We start from the raw sequence: 21832 nt of genomic DNA on the forward strand, positions 1-21832 counted from the left end.
TTTAAATAAGCAATTCTCAATTCTTAGAAAGAGGGTTTTGACCGATGCCCAATGCCCAGACTGGTGTGAGAACAGTCTGATAGGAGACCTCACCCCAAATCTGGGGGCCAAGATGAACACAAGTCATCAGTCCACAGACACTTAGGCATAGAATTTCTGCGGAGATTCCCCAATCTCCATTGTATGGTTGGCAGAAACCCTGGAGAAATGTCATAAATGGTGGCTCACGGCATTTCTCCAGGGTTTTTGCTGATCTTCCAGTGTTGAGGTTCCAGAGGGCGATCGGGAGAACCCCCTTGGAAATTCTTGCCGTTGACGTGAGATAGTCGGCCAAAGATCTGCCCAAGACCTCTCTCCTCCAGAATTTAACAGAACGCTGCCAATGGGATGAAATACCAGCAGGAATGGGTTCCGCTCCAAATTCCTGACACCCCCCCACCCACCACACCCGGGGCGGAAATCCTGCTTTCCACCCTGTCTGGCCTCGGGAATTTCAGAGCTTGAGGGTTAATACCAGTAGCAGAGTCAAGTAGTGCAATTTCAATTATGTGTGATTTTTGTGAGTAATATATTGAGATGATTTATGCTTGTTCATCCAGGAACTGGCAACCAAACTTTGGAGGGCCCATTACGCGAAAGATCCTACACAGGTCAGGATTGAGGGGCACGCTAGCTTGAAGTCCGTTCAAAAGAATTCCGTCCTGGCCCCACACCCCCGCACAGACTCAGGCCAGGAATTCTACCCCATAGTGTCTGTGGACTGATGACTTGTGTTGACCTTGGCCCCCGGATTTGGAGTGAGGTCTCCTACCTCAGACTAGGGCGGACTGGGGATCATCTCAACTGCACTTACACCGGTGGAGCAGGCGCTAAATGTTTCAGGGCCCTAGATTGCCAGCGGGGTGTTACCCTAGACCAGCCATTTCCCTCAAGATTTGAGGGGACTCAAGGGGGCCTTCGACTACCAACATCCTGGAGTTGTGTGGAAGAGACCTGCTCGTGTTGCACAAGTGTGATGAGGAGGTTGATTGTAGAACCTATTGCCCCATCAACAATGCCCAGACAAATTGTATAATGCTATGCAACAGTGGCATGTTTAATTAAAAAAATCAAGGCAACTGAAGTGATGGACAGGTATAAAATATTGAAGGAAGCCAGGGCTCTGGGTCCAGGTGAATAGATAAATGTGGAGGAAATCGAGGCAGGAGGTCCAGATATGCCCCCTCTCACCTCATTTCTATAGCAACACTGGGCCTATGCCTATTGCATGCATGGAGCTGGGAAAGCTCCAGAAATCTCGTGGTAATGTAGTCAGGGCAGAAATCTGACGTAGTTGGTCTTCACCACCTGTTCCTCTCTGCAGTGACTAGGGACTAAATATTCCCCAGGCACTGTATTGAGGAAGATTGACTGATATTTTCCAGACACTGGGACTGGCCAGATGGACCACTATGGTCATTTCCTCTGTTCCTATATCACTACAGCTGAGTAACCTTACCTTGGCTCCCCTATATATGAGTCAATGATCAAAATTTAAAAAAATAAAACATTTTGATGCATGTACAGTTTTTAAAAAATGTGCTGTTTTATTTTTTTGCTACTTGTTTGAATCACGTGAAGAGGAGCCAGATCTATGAAAATTGCACAGAAAGAGGTTAGGACCGAGTTGGAGGGCACTGGGTGCAAACAATTCTCAAATGATGTTGGGCTGTCTAGTTTTTGAAGAGTAATGGAAAGAAGTCCAAAAGATATTAAGTAGGGTTTCTGAGTTACAAGTGATATTTGATCCATCTTTAATCTTCCTGGTCCATGTCCTGAAGGAACAGATTTTGGAAAAGGTTCAAGATATCTGATTTTACTAAGGATCCTGTTGGGAAAAGATGTAGCAGTCAGATAATAATAAGTATCCATCAGTGGATGAATTGATAGACGTGTCACACCAGGAAACAATTTCTTGGCAACTCAACAAGATGTGGAAAATTTATGATGGGATGTGAGCTGCAGTGTCCGAGGCAGTAAAGAAGAATAACAGAACTGTAGTAGATTAAAAAATGCAGATGTCGAACCTCTGGAACACAGGCTCAGAAATATTGGGAATGTCCTTGGAGCTGCTTCCATTCTGCCGCTTTAACTTTGCTGGAAGTACAGAGTGAACCCTGTTTACATAAATAAGGTTTCCTCCGGACTTCCAGTGAAGTTACAATGGTGGAGTAGGAGCAGCTCCGGGGAAATTCCCGGCAATTCTCATACAATTTGCTGTTTTGGTTTTATTGCTGAATGGCGGATGAGGAATGGCTGTATCATTTGATTAGAGCTGTTTTATTAAAATATTTTAATTTTATGTTATTTGTACTAAAAGGTGGAAACAGGATAAACACAATATTCTACAATGTGCTTTTACATTTTTGAGACAGTAAATGTTTTTTAAAGAGGGGAAATGATTTTGACACATGGACAAATGTATTTTTTTCCATTTTCTTTTTCACTTTATTTTAGCTACATTTTGAATTATGGAAAAAGGAGACATGTTCAAAATAGGTCCTTTAAGAACCACTTGAAAGGTAGCTGGAACAGAACATGAGGAAGGTAGGGGTGGGGTGGGGGTGGGGTGGGGGGGTGGAGGCTAGAAGTGGTTGGCCTGGATTTTGCGATAGGAATAACATTGAGGCTAACAGCCCTCGCCGTTATTATGGAGTAAATCCGACAGCAACTTCTGGTGTCCGCACATGTACAGTTAAACGCAAAATCCGGCAGTTGCTGTCCGATTTGCCCTGCTCCTCCACAAGCTTCACTACACCGGTAACTCGCCGAGAGACTCGCCATTCAAACACATGAAGGCCATGAGGTTGCGGTACTTACCCACTAAATACGGCAGAAAATGTTAGGGCTGGTGCATTCAGGTGTAAGTGAATTTATAACAGTGTGATAAACCTTAATTACTGCCAAACACCTCTCTGGCCCTGAAAATTTTATTTTAGGTGGAGACTCATTCCTTCAGAATTTAATTATTCTTGAAGAATTTTAAAAATTCAAAATTACTTTTTTTTAACTTTTTCTTTCTGTCTCTTTTTCTCTCATAGTCCCACCCTTCTTTCCCTCGCTTTATTTTGCTTTCTGTACATGATTTTACATAGAATTTAATATTTTAATTCATACTTCCTGGTTTCGACTCTGCGTAGCTCAGTGAGGATTCTTCAATCTGATTGGTTGAGGAGAAATGCTGTTGCTTGCTCTGCTCACACGTGTCACAGATTCCCCTATAGAGGGCACCACGCCGAAAAGGATCTCTAAATACTGTAAGTTGCTGCTCAAAAGCCCGCAAAAAGTCTGTGGGCAGCTGCAAGAGTAATGAATGGCGAGCACCGTTCCTTCGCCACTGACCACAAAATCCGGGCCATTATCTTTTTCTCCTTCCTGTTTGTGCAATCACTCTGCAACATAAATGAGGCAGTTTCATTAACAGGATAAAGAAACTTTCCAAGTCATATTCTACATGGTTATAATTGTTGACTTAAAATAAATACAGTTCAATAACTGGACTGCAATCCCAATTCATTCATTTGAATTAAATAGAATTACACAGAAGTTACAATATGGAAACAGGCCATTTGGCCCAAACATTCCGTGTTGGTGGTTTATCCTCCACACAACAGTAGTCTTACTCCCACGTATCCACTCTGTTCCCATATCCCTATATTCCTTTTCCTTCAGCCACCTATTAACTGATTCTTAAATGTTGACATGAGGGGAGATTTTCAGGCCGCTCGCTGGGCTGAAACAGGGTGGTAGCGCCCCGACAATGGTGGGTTATTATTAACGTCTCCTTCTCGCTGGAGATGTGGCCATGATGCTACCTTCCCAAAGACCTACTGCTGCGTGGCTGGAGAGCCCGCCGGGGTCAGGCGGTTGGCCCTTTTAATATGCAAATTGGGGTCCTATGACATCATTGGACCCCGATTGCCATTTTAGGAGTCAAATGGGGGAAGCGGTGAATGCTCCGCCATGTTTCAGCTGGTGGTGCAGCCGAAGAGGATCCCAGAAGGTAAGTACTCCTCCAGAGGCTTCACCGAACAACATGAGCTGCTGCCCTCCACCACCACCCCCTGCCCCACCACCATCCCACCGCACCCCCAGCCCCATCCACCCCCAGATTACCTTTCTTATAGCTCGGAGGCTGGCCGGGCTACCCCATATTTCAACAGCCTGGAGTCAGCCAGCTGCCCCGGGGGTTCTCGTGTTCCGCCTGTAACCCGCTGGCCCGATGTTAATGAGGCCCGGCACTCAGAATGGGCCAGGCCTCGTGTTGGCACTATTGGATGCAGACTGACCACACAGGGTGGGGGTTGACTCTTTCCTCTTGGTCTCTGCTTCAATTACTAACTCCTGAAATGCATTCCACAGCCCCACAACTCTCGATGTAAAAAGGTTTCTCCTGCTGTCTGTCCTAAATTTCTTGCGTTGAATCTTCCATCCATGCCTCCTTGTGCGAGATCCGTTAACTACTGGAAATTGTCTGTTTCTATCTAATCTGTCCCATTTTTCATAATTTAAAACGTCTCTACCAAATCACCCCATACTCACTTCTGTGCTCACAAAGAAGCCCCAATTTTTCAAGTCTTTCTTTGTGTTTGTACTTCCTCATACCAGACAGTATCTGAGTCAGTCTGCATTGTAGCGTCTCTATTGCCTCAACATTCTTCCTATAGTTTGGAGCCCAAAACTGCAAACAGCACTCCAACTGTGGTCTTATTAAGGTTTTATGTAGATTCATCATTACATTCATGTTTCTAACAGGATGGAAAATTCCAAATCTGGACTTTAACCTGCCTCCTGAAGTGGATTAAGTTGGGGTAGGGTCAGGTTTATATTGATCCATGGAGACTCCATGAAATCTGCATCACTGATCGAACCACGGCACTAAAACCTTCCACTACAATTGGGCAAAAACAACAGGACCATTTTGGCAGTGAAAGAACTTTCATCTAAATAGTTCAGTTCAGTTCAGTTCAAAGATTGAGCCTGACAGAATGCTGCTATACTGAGTTTGCTGCACCATTGGGTGAAAATCCCCAAAGGTGTAAAGTGTTAATTAAATAATTATGCTAATCAGCCACCAGAGGGCACAATTAAGTAGGGTTACTTGAATTGATTTATGTCGTCTTCTGTCTCTTATCTTTCCCCTCCAGTTAGAGCTCGTGGAATAAGTGAATTAGAACAGCTGGCATCCCAAAAACTTCAGTGCATGAGTCACTTCACCCTGGTTGGGGATCACATTCTCTTAATACTTGAGTTACTGGACTGAATTCATTGTCTGACATTAGAGGAGTAACTTTATTAAAGCCGGAGCCTTGCCCCACTGGGAGTTTATGTTGGGAATATAGGCACATGATCCCCATGATTTTCAGTTCATTAGGGATGAAAATCACTGGGAGTGCATGTTTGAATTCCCAATGGCTGAGGCTCTGTGCTCAGTGCACTATTTTGTATTATTACTCTTACATATAATAACTGGGCGTTTGTTATTCTGTTTGATATTAAACTGATTACATTGGTTATGTGTGCCTTAGATAGATGCCGTTTAGGTATTTGAGTAGTGCTGAGGGTTGCTACTATTGGCTTTGGGCTGAAGAGTTCGGCTTTTGTGTTAGGCCAAGTTTCTAAAATGTAAACCAAGGGTAAAAATTGGACCTCGTTATGCCTGTTTTATGGTTGTAAAGTCGGCATAATGAGGCCCAGTTTTGAGGACCAATGTCCTACGCTTCAAGGACACCTGGAAAATGTCCGACCTGAAATTGGGTCTGGCCATTTTTTAGGCGTCCCTGGCGGCCACTTAAAACAGGAATTAGGCCACTTACATATGTAAATGAGGGACCTAATGTCTGTTTTAGGCCCCATTGCAGAAATTGGATATCGCAGTAAGGAATAGGCATTGAGCCTGCTCCACACGAGATTCTTCAGTGGCCACAGTGGCCAAGAAAAGGTAAAATTAAAAAAATATGGGCTAGAAATTGGGCACCTTAGAGCCTCCCGTTATCACCTCTGGGGGGCGGTAAAGGGGCACTAATCATTTATCGTCCCCTGCAGCATCGCCGGGCAAAAACACCGACAGCTGCAGGAGGCGTTCATCGGGAGGCTGGGCGCTTCGGGGGCGATACTTAAAGGCGAGGTGGCTGAGGTAAGTGGAAAAAATTCTCAAATGGTCTTTCTGGTTTTTTTCATTTTTGTTCGCCAGCGATCAATCAGCCCGGCACTCTGCTGCAGTGTATCGGGCTGATCGGGCTGGACCGCCGCTGCCGGTGTGGACCAGGTAAGGTTTGCCCTTGCAGAGCCTGCAGCGATGGCCCTTCCCTTTAAGGGAGGGAAGGAGCTTTCCAACGCGGCCCATTGTGCAGCGCTGCTCACCCACCGCCCCACCTGCTGCCTGTTGCGCCCCAGGAAGGAATTGGAGAGCTTGATTTAGTGCTCCACTTCCTTCCTGGAGCGCAAACCCTGAATTTTTTAAAAGTTGAAAAGCATTAGCACCTGGCGCTAATTTTTCAACTTTTAAAAGTTAGCGCCCCTAACGGGGCTCTAATGAACTTCTCCCCCTATATCTTTTTAAGAAGTTACTATGGATCCAGGAGGAGCAGGAATGCTCCCACGACTCCACAGTTTCCCGATCAGCTCATCTTTTCCGCTCGAACTCCCAACCCTCCCCCCAGGGGCTCACCTTCAGGGCACTGCCAGTGAGGCAAGCAGCCTAATATTTATTTCTTCAAATGGTGAACTGCCTGTGGAGGTGCAACAGCCATTGGCAAATTGCCTAAATTATTGAAACAAGGCCAGATGACCAATTTCAGACTGGCCTTGGGCCTCCCAGTTAGGGCACACACTGCACTGGGTTATCTCGTCCCTAACAAGAAAGCAGCTAAAATTAAATGGAAATGCTCACATCACTTAGTCATCAGCAGTGTCATGTTTTAATTCTAGGTCCTTATTTTTCCAATGGGGTTTCTTTTGAGCACGTGAAATTGAATTACCTATGTACTGCGACTGCTGTCTTAGTGATATAGCCTTCCAGGCGCACGCCTACTGTATAATAGAAAGCCCATTTAAAAAGAATGATTACATCAAGAACCGTGTTGATATTTCCTACATTACAACAGTGACTGCACTTGAAAAGTACTTCATTGGCTGTAAAGCACTTTGGGACATCCTGAGGTCATGAAGTATGCTATATAAATGCAAGTCTTCCTTTTCTTTTTTCTTGTTGTCATAGTATTTTAAAAGAAAACTTTTAGCATCAGGTTGTTGCTGTCTTACTCATTTGTGCTTTCTCCAAGGCTCGGGCTGTTTCTTGAGGCTATCGGAATGCAATTTAAAGCATCTGGAATGTTAACCAAGTTCTTTTTCTTTTCTGCTGCTGTAGTTTCACTGCAACACACGCTATTTTGTTTTAAATTCGTTTTTATGGGACGTGGGCGCCACTGGCAAAGCCAGCATTTATTGCCCATCCCTAGGATTTGAACCCCTAGGGGTTTGGTGAAGACCTGCTCCTAGACCTTTCACAGCCGGTATAATTACCCCAAATATTTATCCTTTCCTTCCAGTGGACAAGCACTGTTCAGTGCTTTACCCGAGTGTCATAGTTGAGACAGGGAATTTATTCTGTTATGATGCCAACAATACCAATCATTCCACACACAACACATTGTCAGTGTCAATGTGCTGTGTTGCCTTGGGATGTTGACTTTACCAGGTTTTTAATCACGGCTGAAACTCCAAATGAATCTCATTCCATTTTTTTACAAACTGCATTTGAGGGATCGATAAGTAAAATATATTTACATTGGACAATACAAATCAGTTAATTGTAATGACATTTACAAAGCCATACAAGGTTACGAGGAGATCTGGCAATGTTCAGATTTATGAGGGCATTTCCATTGGATGGCAAGTATGTAACTAAAGTCATCCCCAAAAGAATGAAAGGAGAGATTAGGAATTTTCTTTTTACGCAGAGGGTTGTTAGGACACAGACTGCCCTACAAGGATACAGTGGTGGAAGCAGAATCCATGATAGCTTTTCAAAGAGAGATGAATAAATATTTGAAATAGGAAAAAAAAGTTAAAAGGGCATGGGGGAAAGAACACAGCAACGGATAGCTCTTTTAGAGGGTGATGGGTTGAATGGACTCCTTCTGTGCTGTAAAATTCCAGTGTGCCGAAATGCTGCCGGTGCCACAGCGGGCCACAGTTAACGGATGCCCGAATTAATCACGCAGGCAGTATTTTGGTGCTGCCTGCTAATTTAAATTAGCACCGCACTAAATGTACCATGAAAAGCTGGTTTTCGGGTGCTCTTCTCTGCAGAAGGCCCAATGTAGCATGGCTGTAGCATCCTTGGAGCAATAACAGCGTTCTCTTAAAGCTAGCCTGTCATTTTAAGAAGCAGCGTTGGTCCCTTAAAGGGGAACTGCCTTCTAAAATGAAAAAAAAGTCATTTAAAAAGAGGCAGTTTTTAGCCCTTAGAGCTGAACTGCCTTCTGAAAAAAATAAGCAGCAAAAATAATTCCCAAAGCCTTTCACACCTAACAAAATGCTAAAAGTGCTTCAGCACTAACACAAATGGCTCAACAAGCCAGGGAAGGGGCACCCAGGGTCTCACATGCAGCATTCCAGCTTTGTGCAGGGGGTCAACACTGCAAGAGAGGTCCTCTACCCACAGGGGCCAGGAGGCCCTCCAGAAAGAAGGATGTGGGACCAGATCACCGAGGCCATCACTGCCAACAGTGACGTCCCATGACCTGGCTCCAGTGCCCAAAGAAGCTTCATGACCTCAGTCCACTGGTCAAGATCAGTAAATGCATCTTCAAAGTCGCCTCCTATCAACTGAATCAATAGCCTCACACACTGCTCAATGCATCACATTCCCCCCCATCACTCACCTACCAACAATCTCTACCAAACACGAGGCACACCTCACATTCCTAGCCTCACCTCACACCCTTGGAGGAGACAGTGCTGGCCATTCTTGGCAGGGGCATGGCTGAGCCCTTTGCCAACAGTGGGGCTGGAAGGATTCAAGATGGTGGTTATCCTCCTTCTCTCGTGCACCTCTTGCTTTCCCGGCCTCCCCTCACCACAACTCCACCCATGTGCCATCCTCATTTCAGACACCCAAGAAATGTAGCCTGCCCAGCCAGTGGGCGACCAAGAAGAGGGAGAGGAGAGTGAAGATGAATAAGAAAGACCGTCACTCAATTTCACACTCCCAGCCACCAGCTCCTCGAGGTCATCCTTCAAGGCCATCTGCAGTGTCCCCCACTGAAAATCAGCAGCCTTCTACCAGCCATGCTGCAGTCACTGGGATGGCACTGCATAAGAGTACTGGGATAGGCAAAGGCACACACAAGACAGTCATTAAGAGAATGTATAAGGGTGATGAGTTGATGTCTTGATCTCATATTGGATGGATAGATGTATAAAGTTCGATTGGAAAGTTTGCTTTGTGGTGGCTTTTATTTCAGCATCATGGTCAAGAGGACGCTGTGATAGTCAGTAACAAAGGGAAGGTAAGGTGTGGGACAAATGTTGAAAGGGGAATTGGGGTTGTGGTCACTGGCACTGCAGGCAGATCATTCCATTCCGGATATCCCAGCCAGAAAGGGGCTGTCTTGGTTGCATCCTTCCTTCTGCTTTCTTCTCCTCTGCACGGTGGCATAGTGGTTAGCACTGTTGCCTCACAGCACCAGAAACCCGGGTTCGAATCCGGCCTCGGGCGACTGTCTGTGTGGAGTTTGCACATTCTCCCCGTGTTTGCGTGGGTTTTCTCCGGGTGCTCCGGTTTCCTCCCATAGTCCAAAGATGTGCGGGTTAGGTTGATTGGCTATGATAAATTGACCCTCAGTGTTAGGGGGATTAAATACGTGGGGTTACAGGGATAGGGTGGGATATGTGTTGGTGTAGGGGTTACGGGGATCGGGTGGGATATGTGTCGGTGCAGGCTCGATGGGCCGAAATGGCCTCTATCTGCACTGTGGGGTTTCTGTGATTGATTCTGTGATTCCTCTTCCCTCTGCAAGCAGATGTTGTAAATCTGAAATAAACGCAGAAAATGCTGGAAATACTCAGCAGGTCAGGCAGCATCTCAACCTGAGGTGTTGTGGTGATTATTCTTTATGTTTAGTAAGAAGTATTGTGATTGGTTGTTTGTTTCCTGCCTTGGGATATATGCTGTAATCTCATTGGTAGTTGATGTCATGTGATTTGTGGTGGCCATCTTAAATTCAGTTCTTTCCAGCCTTTAGTTGGGACTGGGTGTTGAAGATGTGCTACCGGATTTTTAAGTTAATAAAGCCTAGATTAGAAAGGCAAATCTATTCTTTATTTCAATTTATTAACTTTATGACAGAATGGAGCGATATCTTCAACCAGAACGATTCAATGCTGACCCTAATTCTGCAGGAGTGGATGATAAATGGAAACATTGGTATTGTACATTTAAAAACTTTTTGGGCGTGTTGGATCAAGAGTCTCTAAATAAGCTGAATATGCTGATCAACTACATTGCTCCGGATGTGTATAAGTATATTTTGGACTGTAAAACTTACGAAGTGGCTATTTCTACATTGGAAAAGATTTTTGTTAAACCAAAGAATGAGATATTTGCACGTCACCTTCTATCTGCCCATAGGCAGCAGGTGGGAGAATCTTTGGATACTTATTTACAAGCACTTCGGTGCCTTAGTGTTAACTGTAATTATAAGGCCGTGACGGCCGAAGAATATAAGGAAGAATCGGTACGGGATGCTTTTATTAATGGATTACTGTCTAGATCAATTCGTCAGTGGTTGTTAGAAAATAAGACTTTGGATCTTAAGAGTGCTTTTGAGCAAGCTTCTACATTGGATGTGGCTCAGAGAAGTTCGGATTCTTATGCTCTTTTTAATCAGCCTGTGACTGTGGTTTCGGCAGTTCCGGATGAAAAGGAATTATGTGGACTTAATAGGAGTGGTTTACTAGATTCTGAAACAGTTTCTACTTCAGCGGCTGTTGCCTCTAGGATTCAGAAGTGTTATTTTTGTGGGAACGTCTGGCACCCTCGTCTGAAGTGTCCTGCTCGGGAGGCTGTGTGTAGTAAATGCGGCAAGAGAGGTCATTACGCACGTGTGTGTAAATCATCAGGTTCAATTACCTCCTCTGTGACTATTCAGCCTTTAGATAGGGCGTTTATTGCATCAATTTCTGCTGCATTTGCTCATGGCCTAAACAAAGCTATAGTTACGGCCCAAGTTAATGGGTTGGAAGTGAAGGCCCTTATAGATACGGGCAGTACCGAGAGTTTTATAAGTCTTCAGTTTGCAAAGGAGAAGCATTTGAAAATTTCACCTGTTTCCTATCAGGTGTGTATGGCTCAGACGACTCTCACTTCACAAGTAGCTGGTTGTTGCCTTGTGAAATTGATTCTTCTAGGTTATACGTATACTGATATACGCCTATCTGTTTTGCCTAATCTCTGTGCGGATATTTTGATTGGTCATGATGTGCTTCAGTTACACGAGAGTCTCAGTCTTTCATTTGGAGGGACTAAGCCACCTTTATCTATTTGTGGATTAACCTCTTGATCCATTTCTCCATTATCACTTTTTTCCAATTTGATGCCGGATTGTAAGCCAATTGCTACCAAGTCAAGAAGGTATAGCAGTCAGGATAGAGAATTTATTAATTCTGAAGTTCAACGTCTCTTATTGGAAGGAATCATTGAACCTAGTTGTTCACCTTGGCGGGCACAGGTAGTTGTCACGACTAGCAAGAGACATAAGAAACGAATGGTGATAGACTATTCCCAAACTATTAATAGGTATACTCAATTAGATGCGTACCCTTTGCCTAAGATTGATGAGCTTATCAATAAAGCATCTCAGTATAAGGTTTTTAGCACTATTGACCTAAAGAGTGCTTATCATCAGATTCCTATTGTTAAGAAGGATCAACCATATACGGCCTTTGAGGCTGGTGGAAAGCTGTATCAGTTTTGCCGAATACCATTTGGTGTTACTAATGGTGTTGCTTGTTTTCAACGGGCAATGGATGCTTTTATAAGTGATAACTCTCTCTCTGACACCTTTTCATATTTAGATGATATCACGGTGTGTGGCAAATCAAGGGTGGAGCATGATTCTAATTTAGAAAGATTCCTTCAAGCTGCGGAAAAAGTTGGTTTAACTTTCAATAAAGAGAAGTGTACCTTTTCGACCACTGAGGTAAATCTACTGGGGTACATTATCTCGGGAAACAAGATTAAACCAGACCCAGAACGTCTGCGACCATTGATTGATTTACCTTGTCCTACTAATTCTAAGGCTTTGCAACGAGTGGTTGGACTGTTTTCTTACTATTCTAATTGGATTGCAAATTTTTCACAGAAGATCCGGCCTCTTATTCGGGTTACGACATATCCTCTATCATGGGAGGCCAGGACGTGTTTTGATAATTTTAAAAAGGATATCCTTGGAGCAGTTGTGCATTCTATTGATGAGCAGGTTCCTTTTGTGATTGAGACGGACGCTTCTGATTTTGCAATTGGGGCTACTCTGAACCAAAATGGAAGACCTGTGGCCTTTTTCTCACGTACCTTGAACAATAGTGAAAAAAGGCATTCTTCAATAGAGAAAGAGGCGTATGCAATAGTAGAAGCACTGCGTAAATGGAGACATTATTTATCGGGGCGACATTTTACGTTGGTAACTGATCAAAAGTCTTTGTCCTTTATGTTTGATGTCAAACATTTTGGAAAGATTAAGAATGATAAAATAATGAGGTGGAGGATTGAGTTGGCATGTTACCATTTTGATATAATTTATCGTCCAGGGAAGGATAATGTTGCTGCTGATGCGCTGTCGAGGGCTTATTGTTCTGTGATTCACGGAGATACGCTTATTAATCTTCACAATGCCTTATGCCATCCTGGGGTTACGAGGATGATACACTTCGTACGCAGTAAGAATTTGCCCTTTTCAGTTGAAGACGTCAAGCGGATGACTTCATCATGTTCTATCTGTGCTCGGTGTAAACCGAATTTCTTTAAGCCTCAACGAGCTCATCTTATAAAGGCTACTTCTCCTTTTGAACGTTTGAGCGTCGATTTCAAGGGGCCTCTTCCTTCAACTACTCAAAACCGATATATATTTACTGTTGTGGATGAGTTTTCAAGGTTCCCTTTTGCTTTTCCTTGCGCAGATGTATCAGCTGCTACAGTTATCAAATGTCTGACTCAACTTTTTGTCATCTTTGGGATGCCTGCGTATATCCATTCGGATCAGGGAAGTTCTTTTATGTCTTCCCAGTTGAAGGAATACCTTCAGAGTCGGGGAATTTCTACTAGCAGAACTACCCCGTATAATCCCCAGGGTAATGGACAGTGCGAACGATACAATGGGGTGATCTGGAAGGCAGTTATGTTGGCTTTGACATCCCGGAACCTTAAGAATACACAGTGGGAAATGGTACTGCCTGATGCCCTGCATTCCATTAGATCATTGCTTTCAACGGCTACTAATGTGACTCCCCATGAAAGGCTCTTTAACTATCCGCGGAGATCTACTACGGGATATTCGGTACCTTCATGGCTTACTATGCAGGGACCTGTGCTGCTTCGACGCCATGTTAGATTGTCAAAATATGATCCTTTAGTGGAGGAGGTGGAGCTGTTGGAGGCAAATTCCCAATATGCTCATATTCGATTCCAAGATGGGAAAGAAAGTACCGTTTCAATTAAAGACTTGGCTCCTTGTGGTGGCCAGCCCTCTTCTGAGGATATTAACAATAGTCATGATTCAGATAATGTGGATGCTATTACAGATACTACGAATATTTCCAATCCGACTGCAGATAATTATACTTGTATTAGTCAGCCCTCGATGGATGTTCATGACCATCCCAGTTTACCTCCTGATGGGATTTCTAATCCAGAAACCGTTGAAAATCGGGATATGGATAGCCTTCCTGCAGAAGATACTTCTGTGTCTCCTGGTGTGGGAGGGCAAGGAATTCCACCAAGGTTAAGAAGGTCGACATGAACAAGATATCCGGTCGACCGATTGAAAATGGACTTTTAAATTGATAGTAATGTTTTAAAATTGTTGAAATATTATATTATATTGTTTTAGTTGAGAGATACTTAATACTTATGTGCAATGTTACTATTTGTTGTTGCTCACTTAGTATTGAATAGTTTTATTTTGTCTGTGCATAGTTTTAGTTGTAAATAATTAATTATAAATTGTAAAGGTTATTTAGGTTGGAGTATATTTTAAAAGGAGGGGTGAATGTGGTGATTATTCTTTATGTTTAGTAAGAAGTATTGTGATTGGTTGTTTGTTTCCTGCCTTGGGATATATGCTGTAATCTCATTGGTAGTTGATGTCATGTGATTTGTGGTGGCCATCTTAAATTCAGTTCTTTCCAGCCTTTAGTTGGGACTGGGTGTTGAAGATGTGCTACCGGATTTTTAAGTTAATAAAGCCTAGATTAGAAAGGCAAATCTATTCTTTATTTCAGGTGTGAACTCTGTTTTTCTCTCCACGGATGCTGCCTGACCAGCTGAGTGTTTCCAGCATTTTCTGTCTTTTCAGAGGCCTTGCAAGCATCCAGCAGCACTCCCTGCACTCTCTGCACTTTAAAAAACTTTTAACATCTACTGCACCAAGGCACTACTTCAATAAAATATTAAAAATCCAGTCCAAAAGCTTAAATACAAACTTACCTGAAAAATGTGTGTGTCCCTTTAAGTAGCACTGACAGCATCTCTGTCGGTCTGCTGCACGCTCGCTTTGCTGAGCGAGCTTAGGACCCAGCGTTAAAGTCAGTGCAAAAGTCCAAGTTTGCAGAGCGTGGCGTCAAGTCGGCGTTGCACGATGCTTTTTTTTCAAGAAACAGCGGTATGTACCCGAATTTCTAGGCCCCTGGTTCTATGATTCTAGGTTGTGATGGCAATACAATGAGACAGTGACTTTCTTGTAGCAGCAGAATATGAGGAACTAGAAGGGTAGACTGTTTTTCTTCCTTTTTAATGACATTATCGACTAGTAGTGGCAACAGGAGAGTTAAGGGGAATGCTATTTACACATTCACAAAGCAATGATTGCACAGCGAAGGCTGTTTCAATTAAAACCACAACAGTGGACCCACTGTTCTCCTTTATTTCCTTCCTCAATACTTTTTGAAGCACATCAGTTATTACATAAACTGAGGAAGGAAGGTAAAGGCTCCTTTAGTTTATACAGGATAACTTGTGTGGGCAAATGTCCTTGTGTGCTGTACGGGGTGAAGAGTCTGCTGGACTAATTTAACAGGGTGGCTTCTTTATTAGACAGAAACAGACAAACTGCATAGTGGTCATTGATCTACATCTGTCAGAGCTACACAGAAATCATTGATCAATACATAAACAATTGATTATTTACATATTGACGAGGCTTTTTTGCAAGAGGCCAATAACAAGCCCCGATATAGAGCTGCCAACAGGTGGTGCTTTATTCACTGTCAGTGGAAGCCTGAGATCATCATTTTAAAGCTGCAAGTTTGCATCACCTGATATCTACTCAGCAGTTCCGTCAACTGGAGAGATTCAACCGCTACTGCTCCGCAGTGATGTTTGATTGATTGAATGCCCTGCTCGTCAATAAGCGTATTACTGTGATAACATTTTAAAGCCTGTGTAAAGAACAATCACTGAACACGAATATATTAAAGGGGATTGTGAAGTGTGTTAAAAGGAGCACCATGTTTATGAAATGCGGCAACATTTTTCATTTGAAAACGCACCACAAAAGGTCACGTTAAAATAGATTATCATGACCCTCCCATCCTCCGATGGAGAAATACACTGACTGGTGCACTACTAAGCCATGCAGGTCAGGAAGTTCCCAGGCCTGATCCCTTGTCTGATTTTAGCTGCAGTGGGGACAGGGGCACAGCGATGAGAGTCAAAACTTCCTAGAGTAGGGAGGGGAGAAATCAGTCAGGACCCTCACTCCTGTGACCCTCCATAACGTGTGCTTGTGGATGTCTGGTGAGAGCAGGATCAGGTTTCATTGTGATGTCCCCATGGCCCAATAGCCTGTTGACACTCACTACAGAGGCACTTGGCTGAGGTACCAGATGGCTGTCCTTACCTAATGGGAATTGTGCCTCCACACGAATCAGCACCTTCGGGCAAGGGGAAACATGGGCATGAAAAGAAATGGTTCTTCAAGATCACCGGTACAGGCACGATAGGCCGAATGGGCCTCCTTCTGTGCTGTATGATTCTATAAATGGGTGACACAGGCTCAGTCTCTCACACTGCACAGTTTTCAGTGTGATCTATTCAGTTTGTGAAGAACACACTAAACGAACCCATTACATGCAGTGCTCATGAGACCGGTACCAATATTACACGTGGACAGAGAACTCATCGGGATTCATCAGCTATGTCCTTCCGATTGCTCACACTTGTCCTATACAAGACTAGGTAGAATTCCTAAAGTGCGGTACCTTCACATGGTTATCACATAAGACAAACATGATGTTAGTATGTAAGTGCACTATGTGCGGCTAGTGTGTAAGTACATATGGCTACTACGTCATCGTGTCAGCAGACACATGGACCCCTTCCCCCTACACGTGTATTCTCACTACTGTTACTATCTGTTTTTTGTTCTCCGGACATTCTCCATCAATGAGTGACTGTATCTGTCCTGGGTAGCCTTCACTCCCTTATCTCTCTTAGATATTTATTACAGAGAGCCCCATTCTCCTCTCACGCTCCCTTCTGGGTCACAGACATGCTGGCGCTAGTCCAGCAATTAAAATACCACACTTGCATCATCCCATGCTTAACTGCTAGTCGCTGCTTCTCTCTGTGTCCAGAGACTGATTTAATTCCAATTAACTCTTACTACTACGATACCCTAACCTCCGCACAATGCGAGCTATTCTACTTGGCTTGCCAACTCTTGCAGTAACAGTAGGAGAAAATACAACAGAATGTTAAGTTGTTCATAAAAATATTCACACATATATATTTTAACTGCTCAGTGTTACTTCCTTGACACGTTTGTATGGATCTTTGTGCTCATCATGGTGAGAGATTTTAATGCTGGAGAATGAGACATGTTTCATTTCGAGCACACAGGGCTGAATTTCCCGGTGGAAATTATCCCAATCGTCTGCCGTAATTTTGGTGGAAGATTTGCAGAAGCCCCAGGTGTAAACAGCTGCATCCTCGGCCAGATGAAGCATGGCTATATACAAAGTAAAACTTCTTCCAACAACATGCCTTAGTCCTAAATTCAGAAAACATCCCTGTTGCACCAATGGGACATTTTCCCATGTCAGCCATCTTATGTTGTCTGTCTGACTAAAATTGTCAAATCCATAATAATTAATACCAAATTAAGGACAGGTATGTACTGGGACCCTCATTTCACCTAGGATTCTTGCAGCCAGCACACAGAGGATACTTTCATCCCTTCTGTCTGAGTTGGATATGAACTAAGGTCTCACATACCCCCCTAGATGAAGGCTTCCAGCTACAGAGCTGTCAATCAACGTACCACAACCAATCATTGACCCTGCCCCTTCTTACGGGTCTTAGATATAGCTGTTCTCCAAACCACTACTGCAGGATGACTTGATCTCTGCCAGCCAACTTGAATGACTTGTTTCAAGATCTTTTGAAGACAAGTTAGAACAAAAGACATTAACAAACGGTGGGGCAGTTTTTCCTCTTTGGCAGTTGGCCATTAAATAATCGCCTGGTTGTAGTGCATAGAGAAATATTACATGGGGAGAATCGCATGTCTGTAATAGATCTGCCTGATTTCTCGTCCATTTAAACTAATGAATAGAAAAGGGAGCAGGCTCTTTTGTGGACGTGTGATCCTCCCCACCTAATTTCCCTCTAAGCACTCCACCCGATGGATAGTTATTACTGCCCAAGCACAAAAGAGGAGCATTTGCCTCTGTATCTCTCATAACCATCCAAACGATACTTTAAAAAGATACGCAGGATTCTAGCCCTTAGATTGAATTGATGCTGCAATAATCCAATTGTAAATAGACTGATTGCAGAAACAATATGGACCCTATATATACTGTGCCCTACAATGAAGAAACCGACCGATCAATGAATTTGTCACAATGAGACTAACCTTTCTTTAATCAAATATGTGTAATAAATTAGTCAGGTGGTCTTCTGAGTGCACTGCAAATGGAATAGAACTCCTTTTAAAGTTATCCTAATCTGTAAATGATTGAAAACGTATTATTTTAAATGATACATTTATTTGGTAGTCAGGTAAAAGGCTAAGCTTGGTGTATCCAAAATTATAGCACCGTTCTGATGCTCTACAATTATAGGGTTCAATTGTACCAATGATTTAGACAGAATAATTTTAGACATCTCTTCTAAGATCCCACAGGTGCTCAGTGAGGCTGTAGTGTACGATTCATTTTATATAGAATTAATTTGAATGTACAGTACAGAAATAGGTCATTTTGCCCAGCTGGTCTATGCAACGTTTATGCTCCTCACGAGCTTCCTCTTCATTTAATCCCATCAACATATCTTTCTATTGCTTTCTCCCTCATGTGTTTATCTAGTTTCCCTTTAAATGCATCAATGTTGTTCGCCTCAACTGCTCCTTGTGGTAGCAAGTTCTACATTCTCACCACTCTCTGGGTAAAGAAATTTCTCCTGAATTCCCGATTGGATTTATTGGTGAACAATACCATTGCGTTGCTAACAGATCCAAGTTTAAATAAAAGTTGAGATGATAAATAAAGGAGAAGAGCTGAGATCCACACGATGGTACCGAGGAAGCTCGGTGAGGAAAGGTAAGGCAGGTAGTTGACAGGACCACTTGGTGCCTCCCACTTGGTGTGATACAGGTATCTCTCCTTTTAAAAACTTTCCTTTATTTTCCTTCTCTCTTTTTTACTGCCTTTTTCCCCGAGCTCCCACTTCTTTCATCACCCCCTGTTTGAGGTTTTGCCGTAATATATTTTCTCCTTCCCTCTTCACTCTTTTTCCTTGAATTTTTAATTCATCATGCCTTTGCCTGGAGCAAAATCCCTAGTCCTTGGTGCCCAAAGTGGGTGTAACGTGGGCGCTGGCACACCAAAAATAGTTCACTGTTGCTTATTCCCATCTAGAAAGCATGGGGAAAAAAGCAGTGTTTTTTTGTTACTAGTGATGTAAAATCTTAAATGAGATCTCCCTACATTCTAGTTGCATGATTTTGAGCACACGTCTTCATCTGTCCCCATAGTCCATCCTCCAGCATGCCCTGGATTGAATATGATCACACCTATATGGAAGAACAGGAGATTGTGGTTGATGCAAAACCAGATACAGAAATAAAATGAGCCCTGTTGTGTCTGTGTATAATAAGACACAGACTGCAGGAGAACGGTACAACGGTACTCAACGTGGCTCACACTGGAACTGATCTGTACAGATCACTACTCAGTGCTATATACAGGTGTGGTCACTGCCGGTACTGCAGTATACATGGGCTGTAAAAGATAGTTCCCCCCTTAAAGGTATATACATTACAATTCCTCCCCTTTTAGATTAACAGTACCATAACACTCATTTAACAATTAAATATCAAACTAATTACAATTAACACTTTTAACATGCAACATTAGCTGAAAATAGTCTATTTATATATTCAGCCTTTGGGGAGGCTTCCTGATCCTTTCTGGATAGCGCCTTTCCCGAGTGTCTTGCTCTTGGTGCGGAGGCGATTCTGGCCCCCTGTTGTCGGTTGGTTCATCAGCTTCCGATGCTACTGTTTCTGGGGTAGATGCGACCTGTACGTCGGGTTCATCACCAGGTACGTATGGGCGAGGCATGGGGTTGACTTGTTCCTGTGACTCTAGGATCTGGTCAGCATGGCATCTCACGATGCTCTCCCCAACGTCCACTGTGTACATTAGTGGGCCCTGCCGTGTGCATATCGTTCCTGGCTGCCATTTTTCTGTTCGGTAGTCGCGGGCCAAGACTGGTTGCCCTACATTGAAGCTCCTTGTTGGCTTCTCATGGATGTGCTGGAATTGCTTACTCTCAACATCTCTTCGTACGTTTGGTCTGAGCAAATCCAGGCGAGATCTTAACCTTCGGTTAAAGAACATCATGGCTGGGGCCTGGTTGGTGACTGCATGTGTCGCATTCCGGTAGGCGAACAGGAAATTGTCCACCTTGTGCTGCGGCGGAATGTTGTCATTGTACATAGCCTTTATTGCCTTCTTAAAGGTTTGTACGAACCTCTCAGCCAATCCATTTGTGGCTGGATGATACGGGGCGGATGTGTAATGCCTTACCCCATTCTTTTTCAAGAACCTCCGGAACTCTTCGGACACAAACTGTGGTCCGTTGTCGGAGCAAATCTGTTCTGGCAAGCCATTCCTGGCAAAAATGGTCCGTAGGACTGCAATAGTTTTCTCCATGGTGGTGGAGGACATTTTGATGACCTCAGGCCATCTCGAGTGCGTATCCACGGCTATTAAAAACATTGAGTCCATGAATAGACCAGTAAAATCAATATGCACCCATTGCCATGGAGATGAGGGCCACTCCCATGGGTGTAGAGGGGTCTGTGGTGGTGCATTTTGGACTTTCTGGCATCCTGAGCAGCTCTTGGTCAGGTCCTCGATTTGTTTATCGATTCCCGGCCACCACACATAAGCCCTGGCTAGGCTTTTCATTTTTACCACTCCCAGATGACCCTCATGAAGCTCATTGAGCACTCTATCCCTTAACTTGGGTGGAATTACCACTCGGGATCCACACATCAAGGTCCCCCGGCACACTGACAGCTGTTCTCTCCTTGTCGAGAATGCTGGCAACAGTGAGTCGCCATGTGCTGGCCATCCCTTCACCGTCAAATCATATACCCGAGACAGTGTCGGGTCATTTCGGGTTTCCTTTTCGATACAAGCGTTAGTTACCGGTAGGTATTCAACTATAGTCGAATGGAATATTTCGACAGGATCCACTGCTGGTGCTTCCTCCGCAGTAGGCAGTGGCAGGCGTGATAGCCCATCAGCATTTCCATGCTGTTTCGTGCCCTTATATTCAATCTCATAGTGGTGCGCCCCTAGAAAAAGTGACCATCTTTGTAGTTGTTGCGCAGTCATCACTGGAACGCCCTATTTCGGATTAAAACTGGAGACAAGAGGCTGGTGATCAGTCAGCAAGGTGAATTTCTGCCCGTGCAGATAGTGATTGAACTTTTTCACTCCCCACACTAGGCTGAGGGCCTCCCTGTCAATCTGGGCGTAGTTACGCTCGGCTGAGGTTAGTGATCATGACGCAAAGGCTATTGGCCTCTCTGAGCTGTCCGAGAATTTGTGCGACAGCACCGCTCCAATGCCGTAGGGTGACGCATCACATGCCAACCGAATTGGTAATGCCGGGTTGTAATGGGCCAATACCTCTTTCGATGTGATTAGTGTTTTGCTCTTCTGGAAAGCTCGTCTACATTCGTCACTCCACTTCCATGGCACCCCAGTTTGCAGTAGGGTGTTCAGTGGGTGTAGTATTGTAGACAAATTTGGCAAGAACTTAGGGTAGTAGTTTACCAGCCCGAGGAACGACCTCAGTTGTGACACATTTTCCGGTGCTGGAGCCTTGACTACTGCCTCAATCTTCTCTGGGGACTTATGTAACCCCTCTTTATCGATAACGTGGCCACAATACGAGATCTGTTTTCTAAAAAACTCGCATTTGGGGCGGTTAGCTCGGAGCCCATATTCCTGCAATCTAGTGAGCACCTGCTCCAGGTTGGCAAGGTGATCACTG

The 21832-nt window shown here is 43.9% G+C and overlaps 1 long non-coding RNA gene across 1 annotated transcript in view; it reads right to left on the bottom strand.

The window, feature by feature from the left end:
• Positions 1-1569: 1569 nt before the first annotated feature.
• LOC147112900 (uncharacterized) overlaps positions 1570-21832 on the bottom strand; it is an 83265-nt gene continuing 63002 nt past the window's right edge. Inside the window, exons 3-4 of the long non-coding RNA XR_015079450.1 lie at positions 3157-3431; positions 1570-1867 (exon numbers count right to left, since the gene is read on the bottom strand). This is a non-coding gene — a long non-coding RNA (uncharacterized LOC147112900). The remainder of the gene's footprint in view (positions 1868-3156; positions 3432-21832) is intronic.

The sequence above is a fragment of the Somniosus microcephalus genome, chromosome 9, assembly GCF_052327205.1.
Source record: "Somniosus microcephalus isolate GS21.2 chromosome 9, FLI_Smic_1.0, whole genome shotgun sequence".
In the NCBI taxonomy this organism is placed as follows: domain Eukaryota; kingdom Metazoa; phylum Chordata; class Chondrichthyes; order Squaliformes; family Somniosidae; genus Somniosus; species Somniosus microcephalus.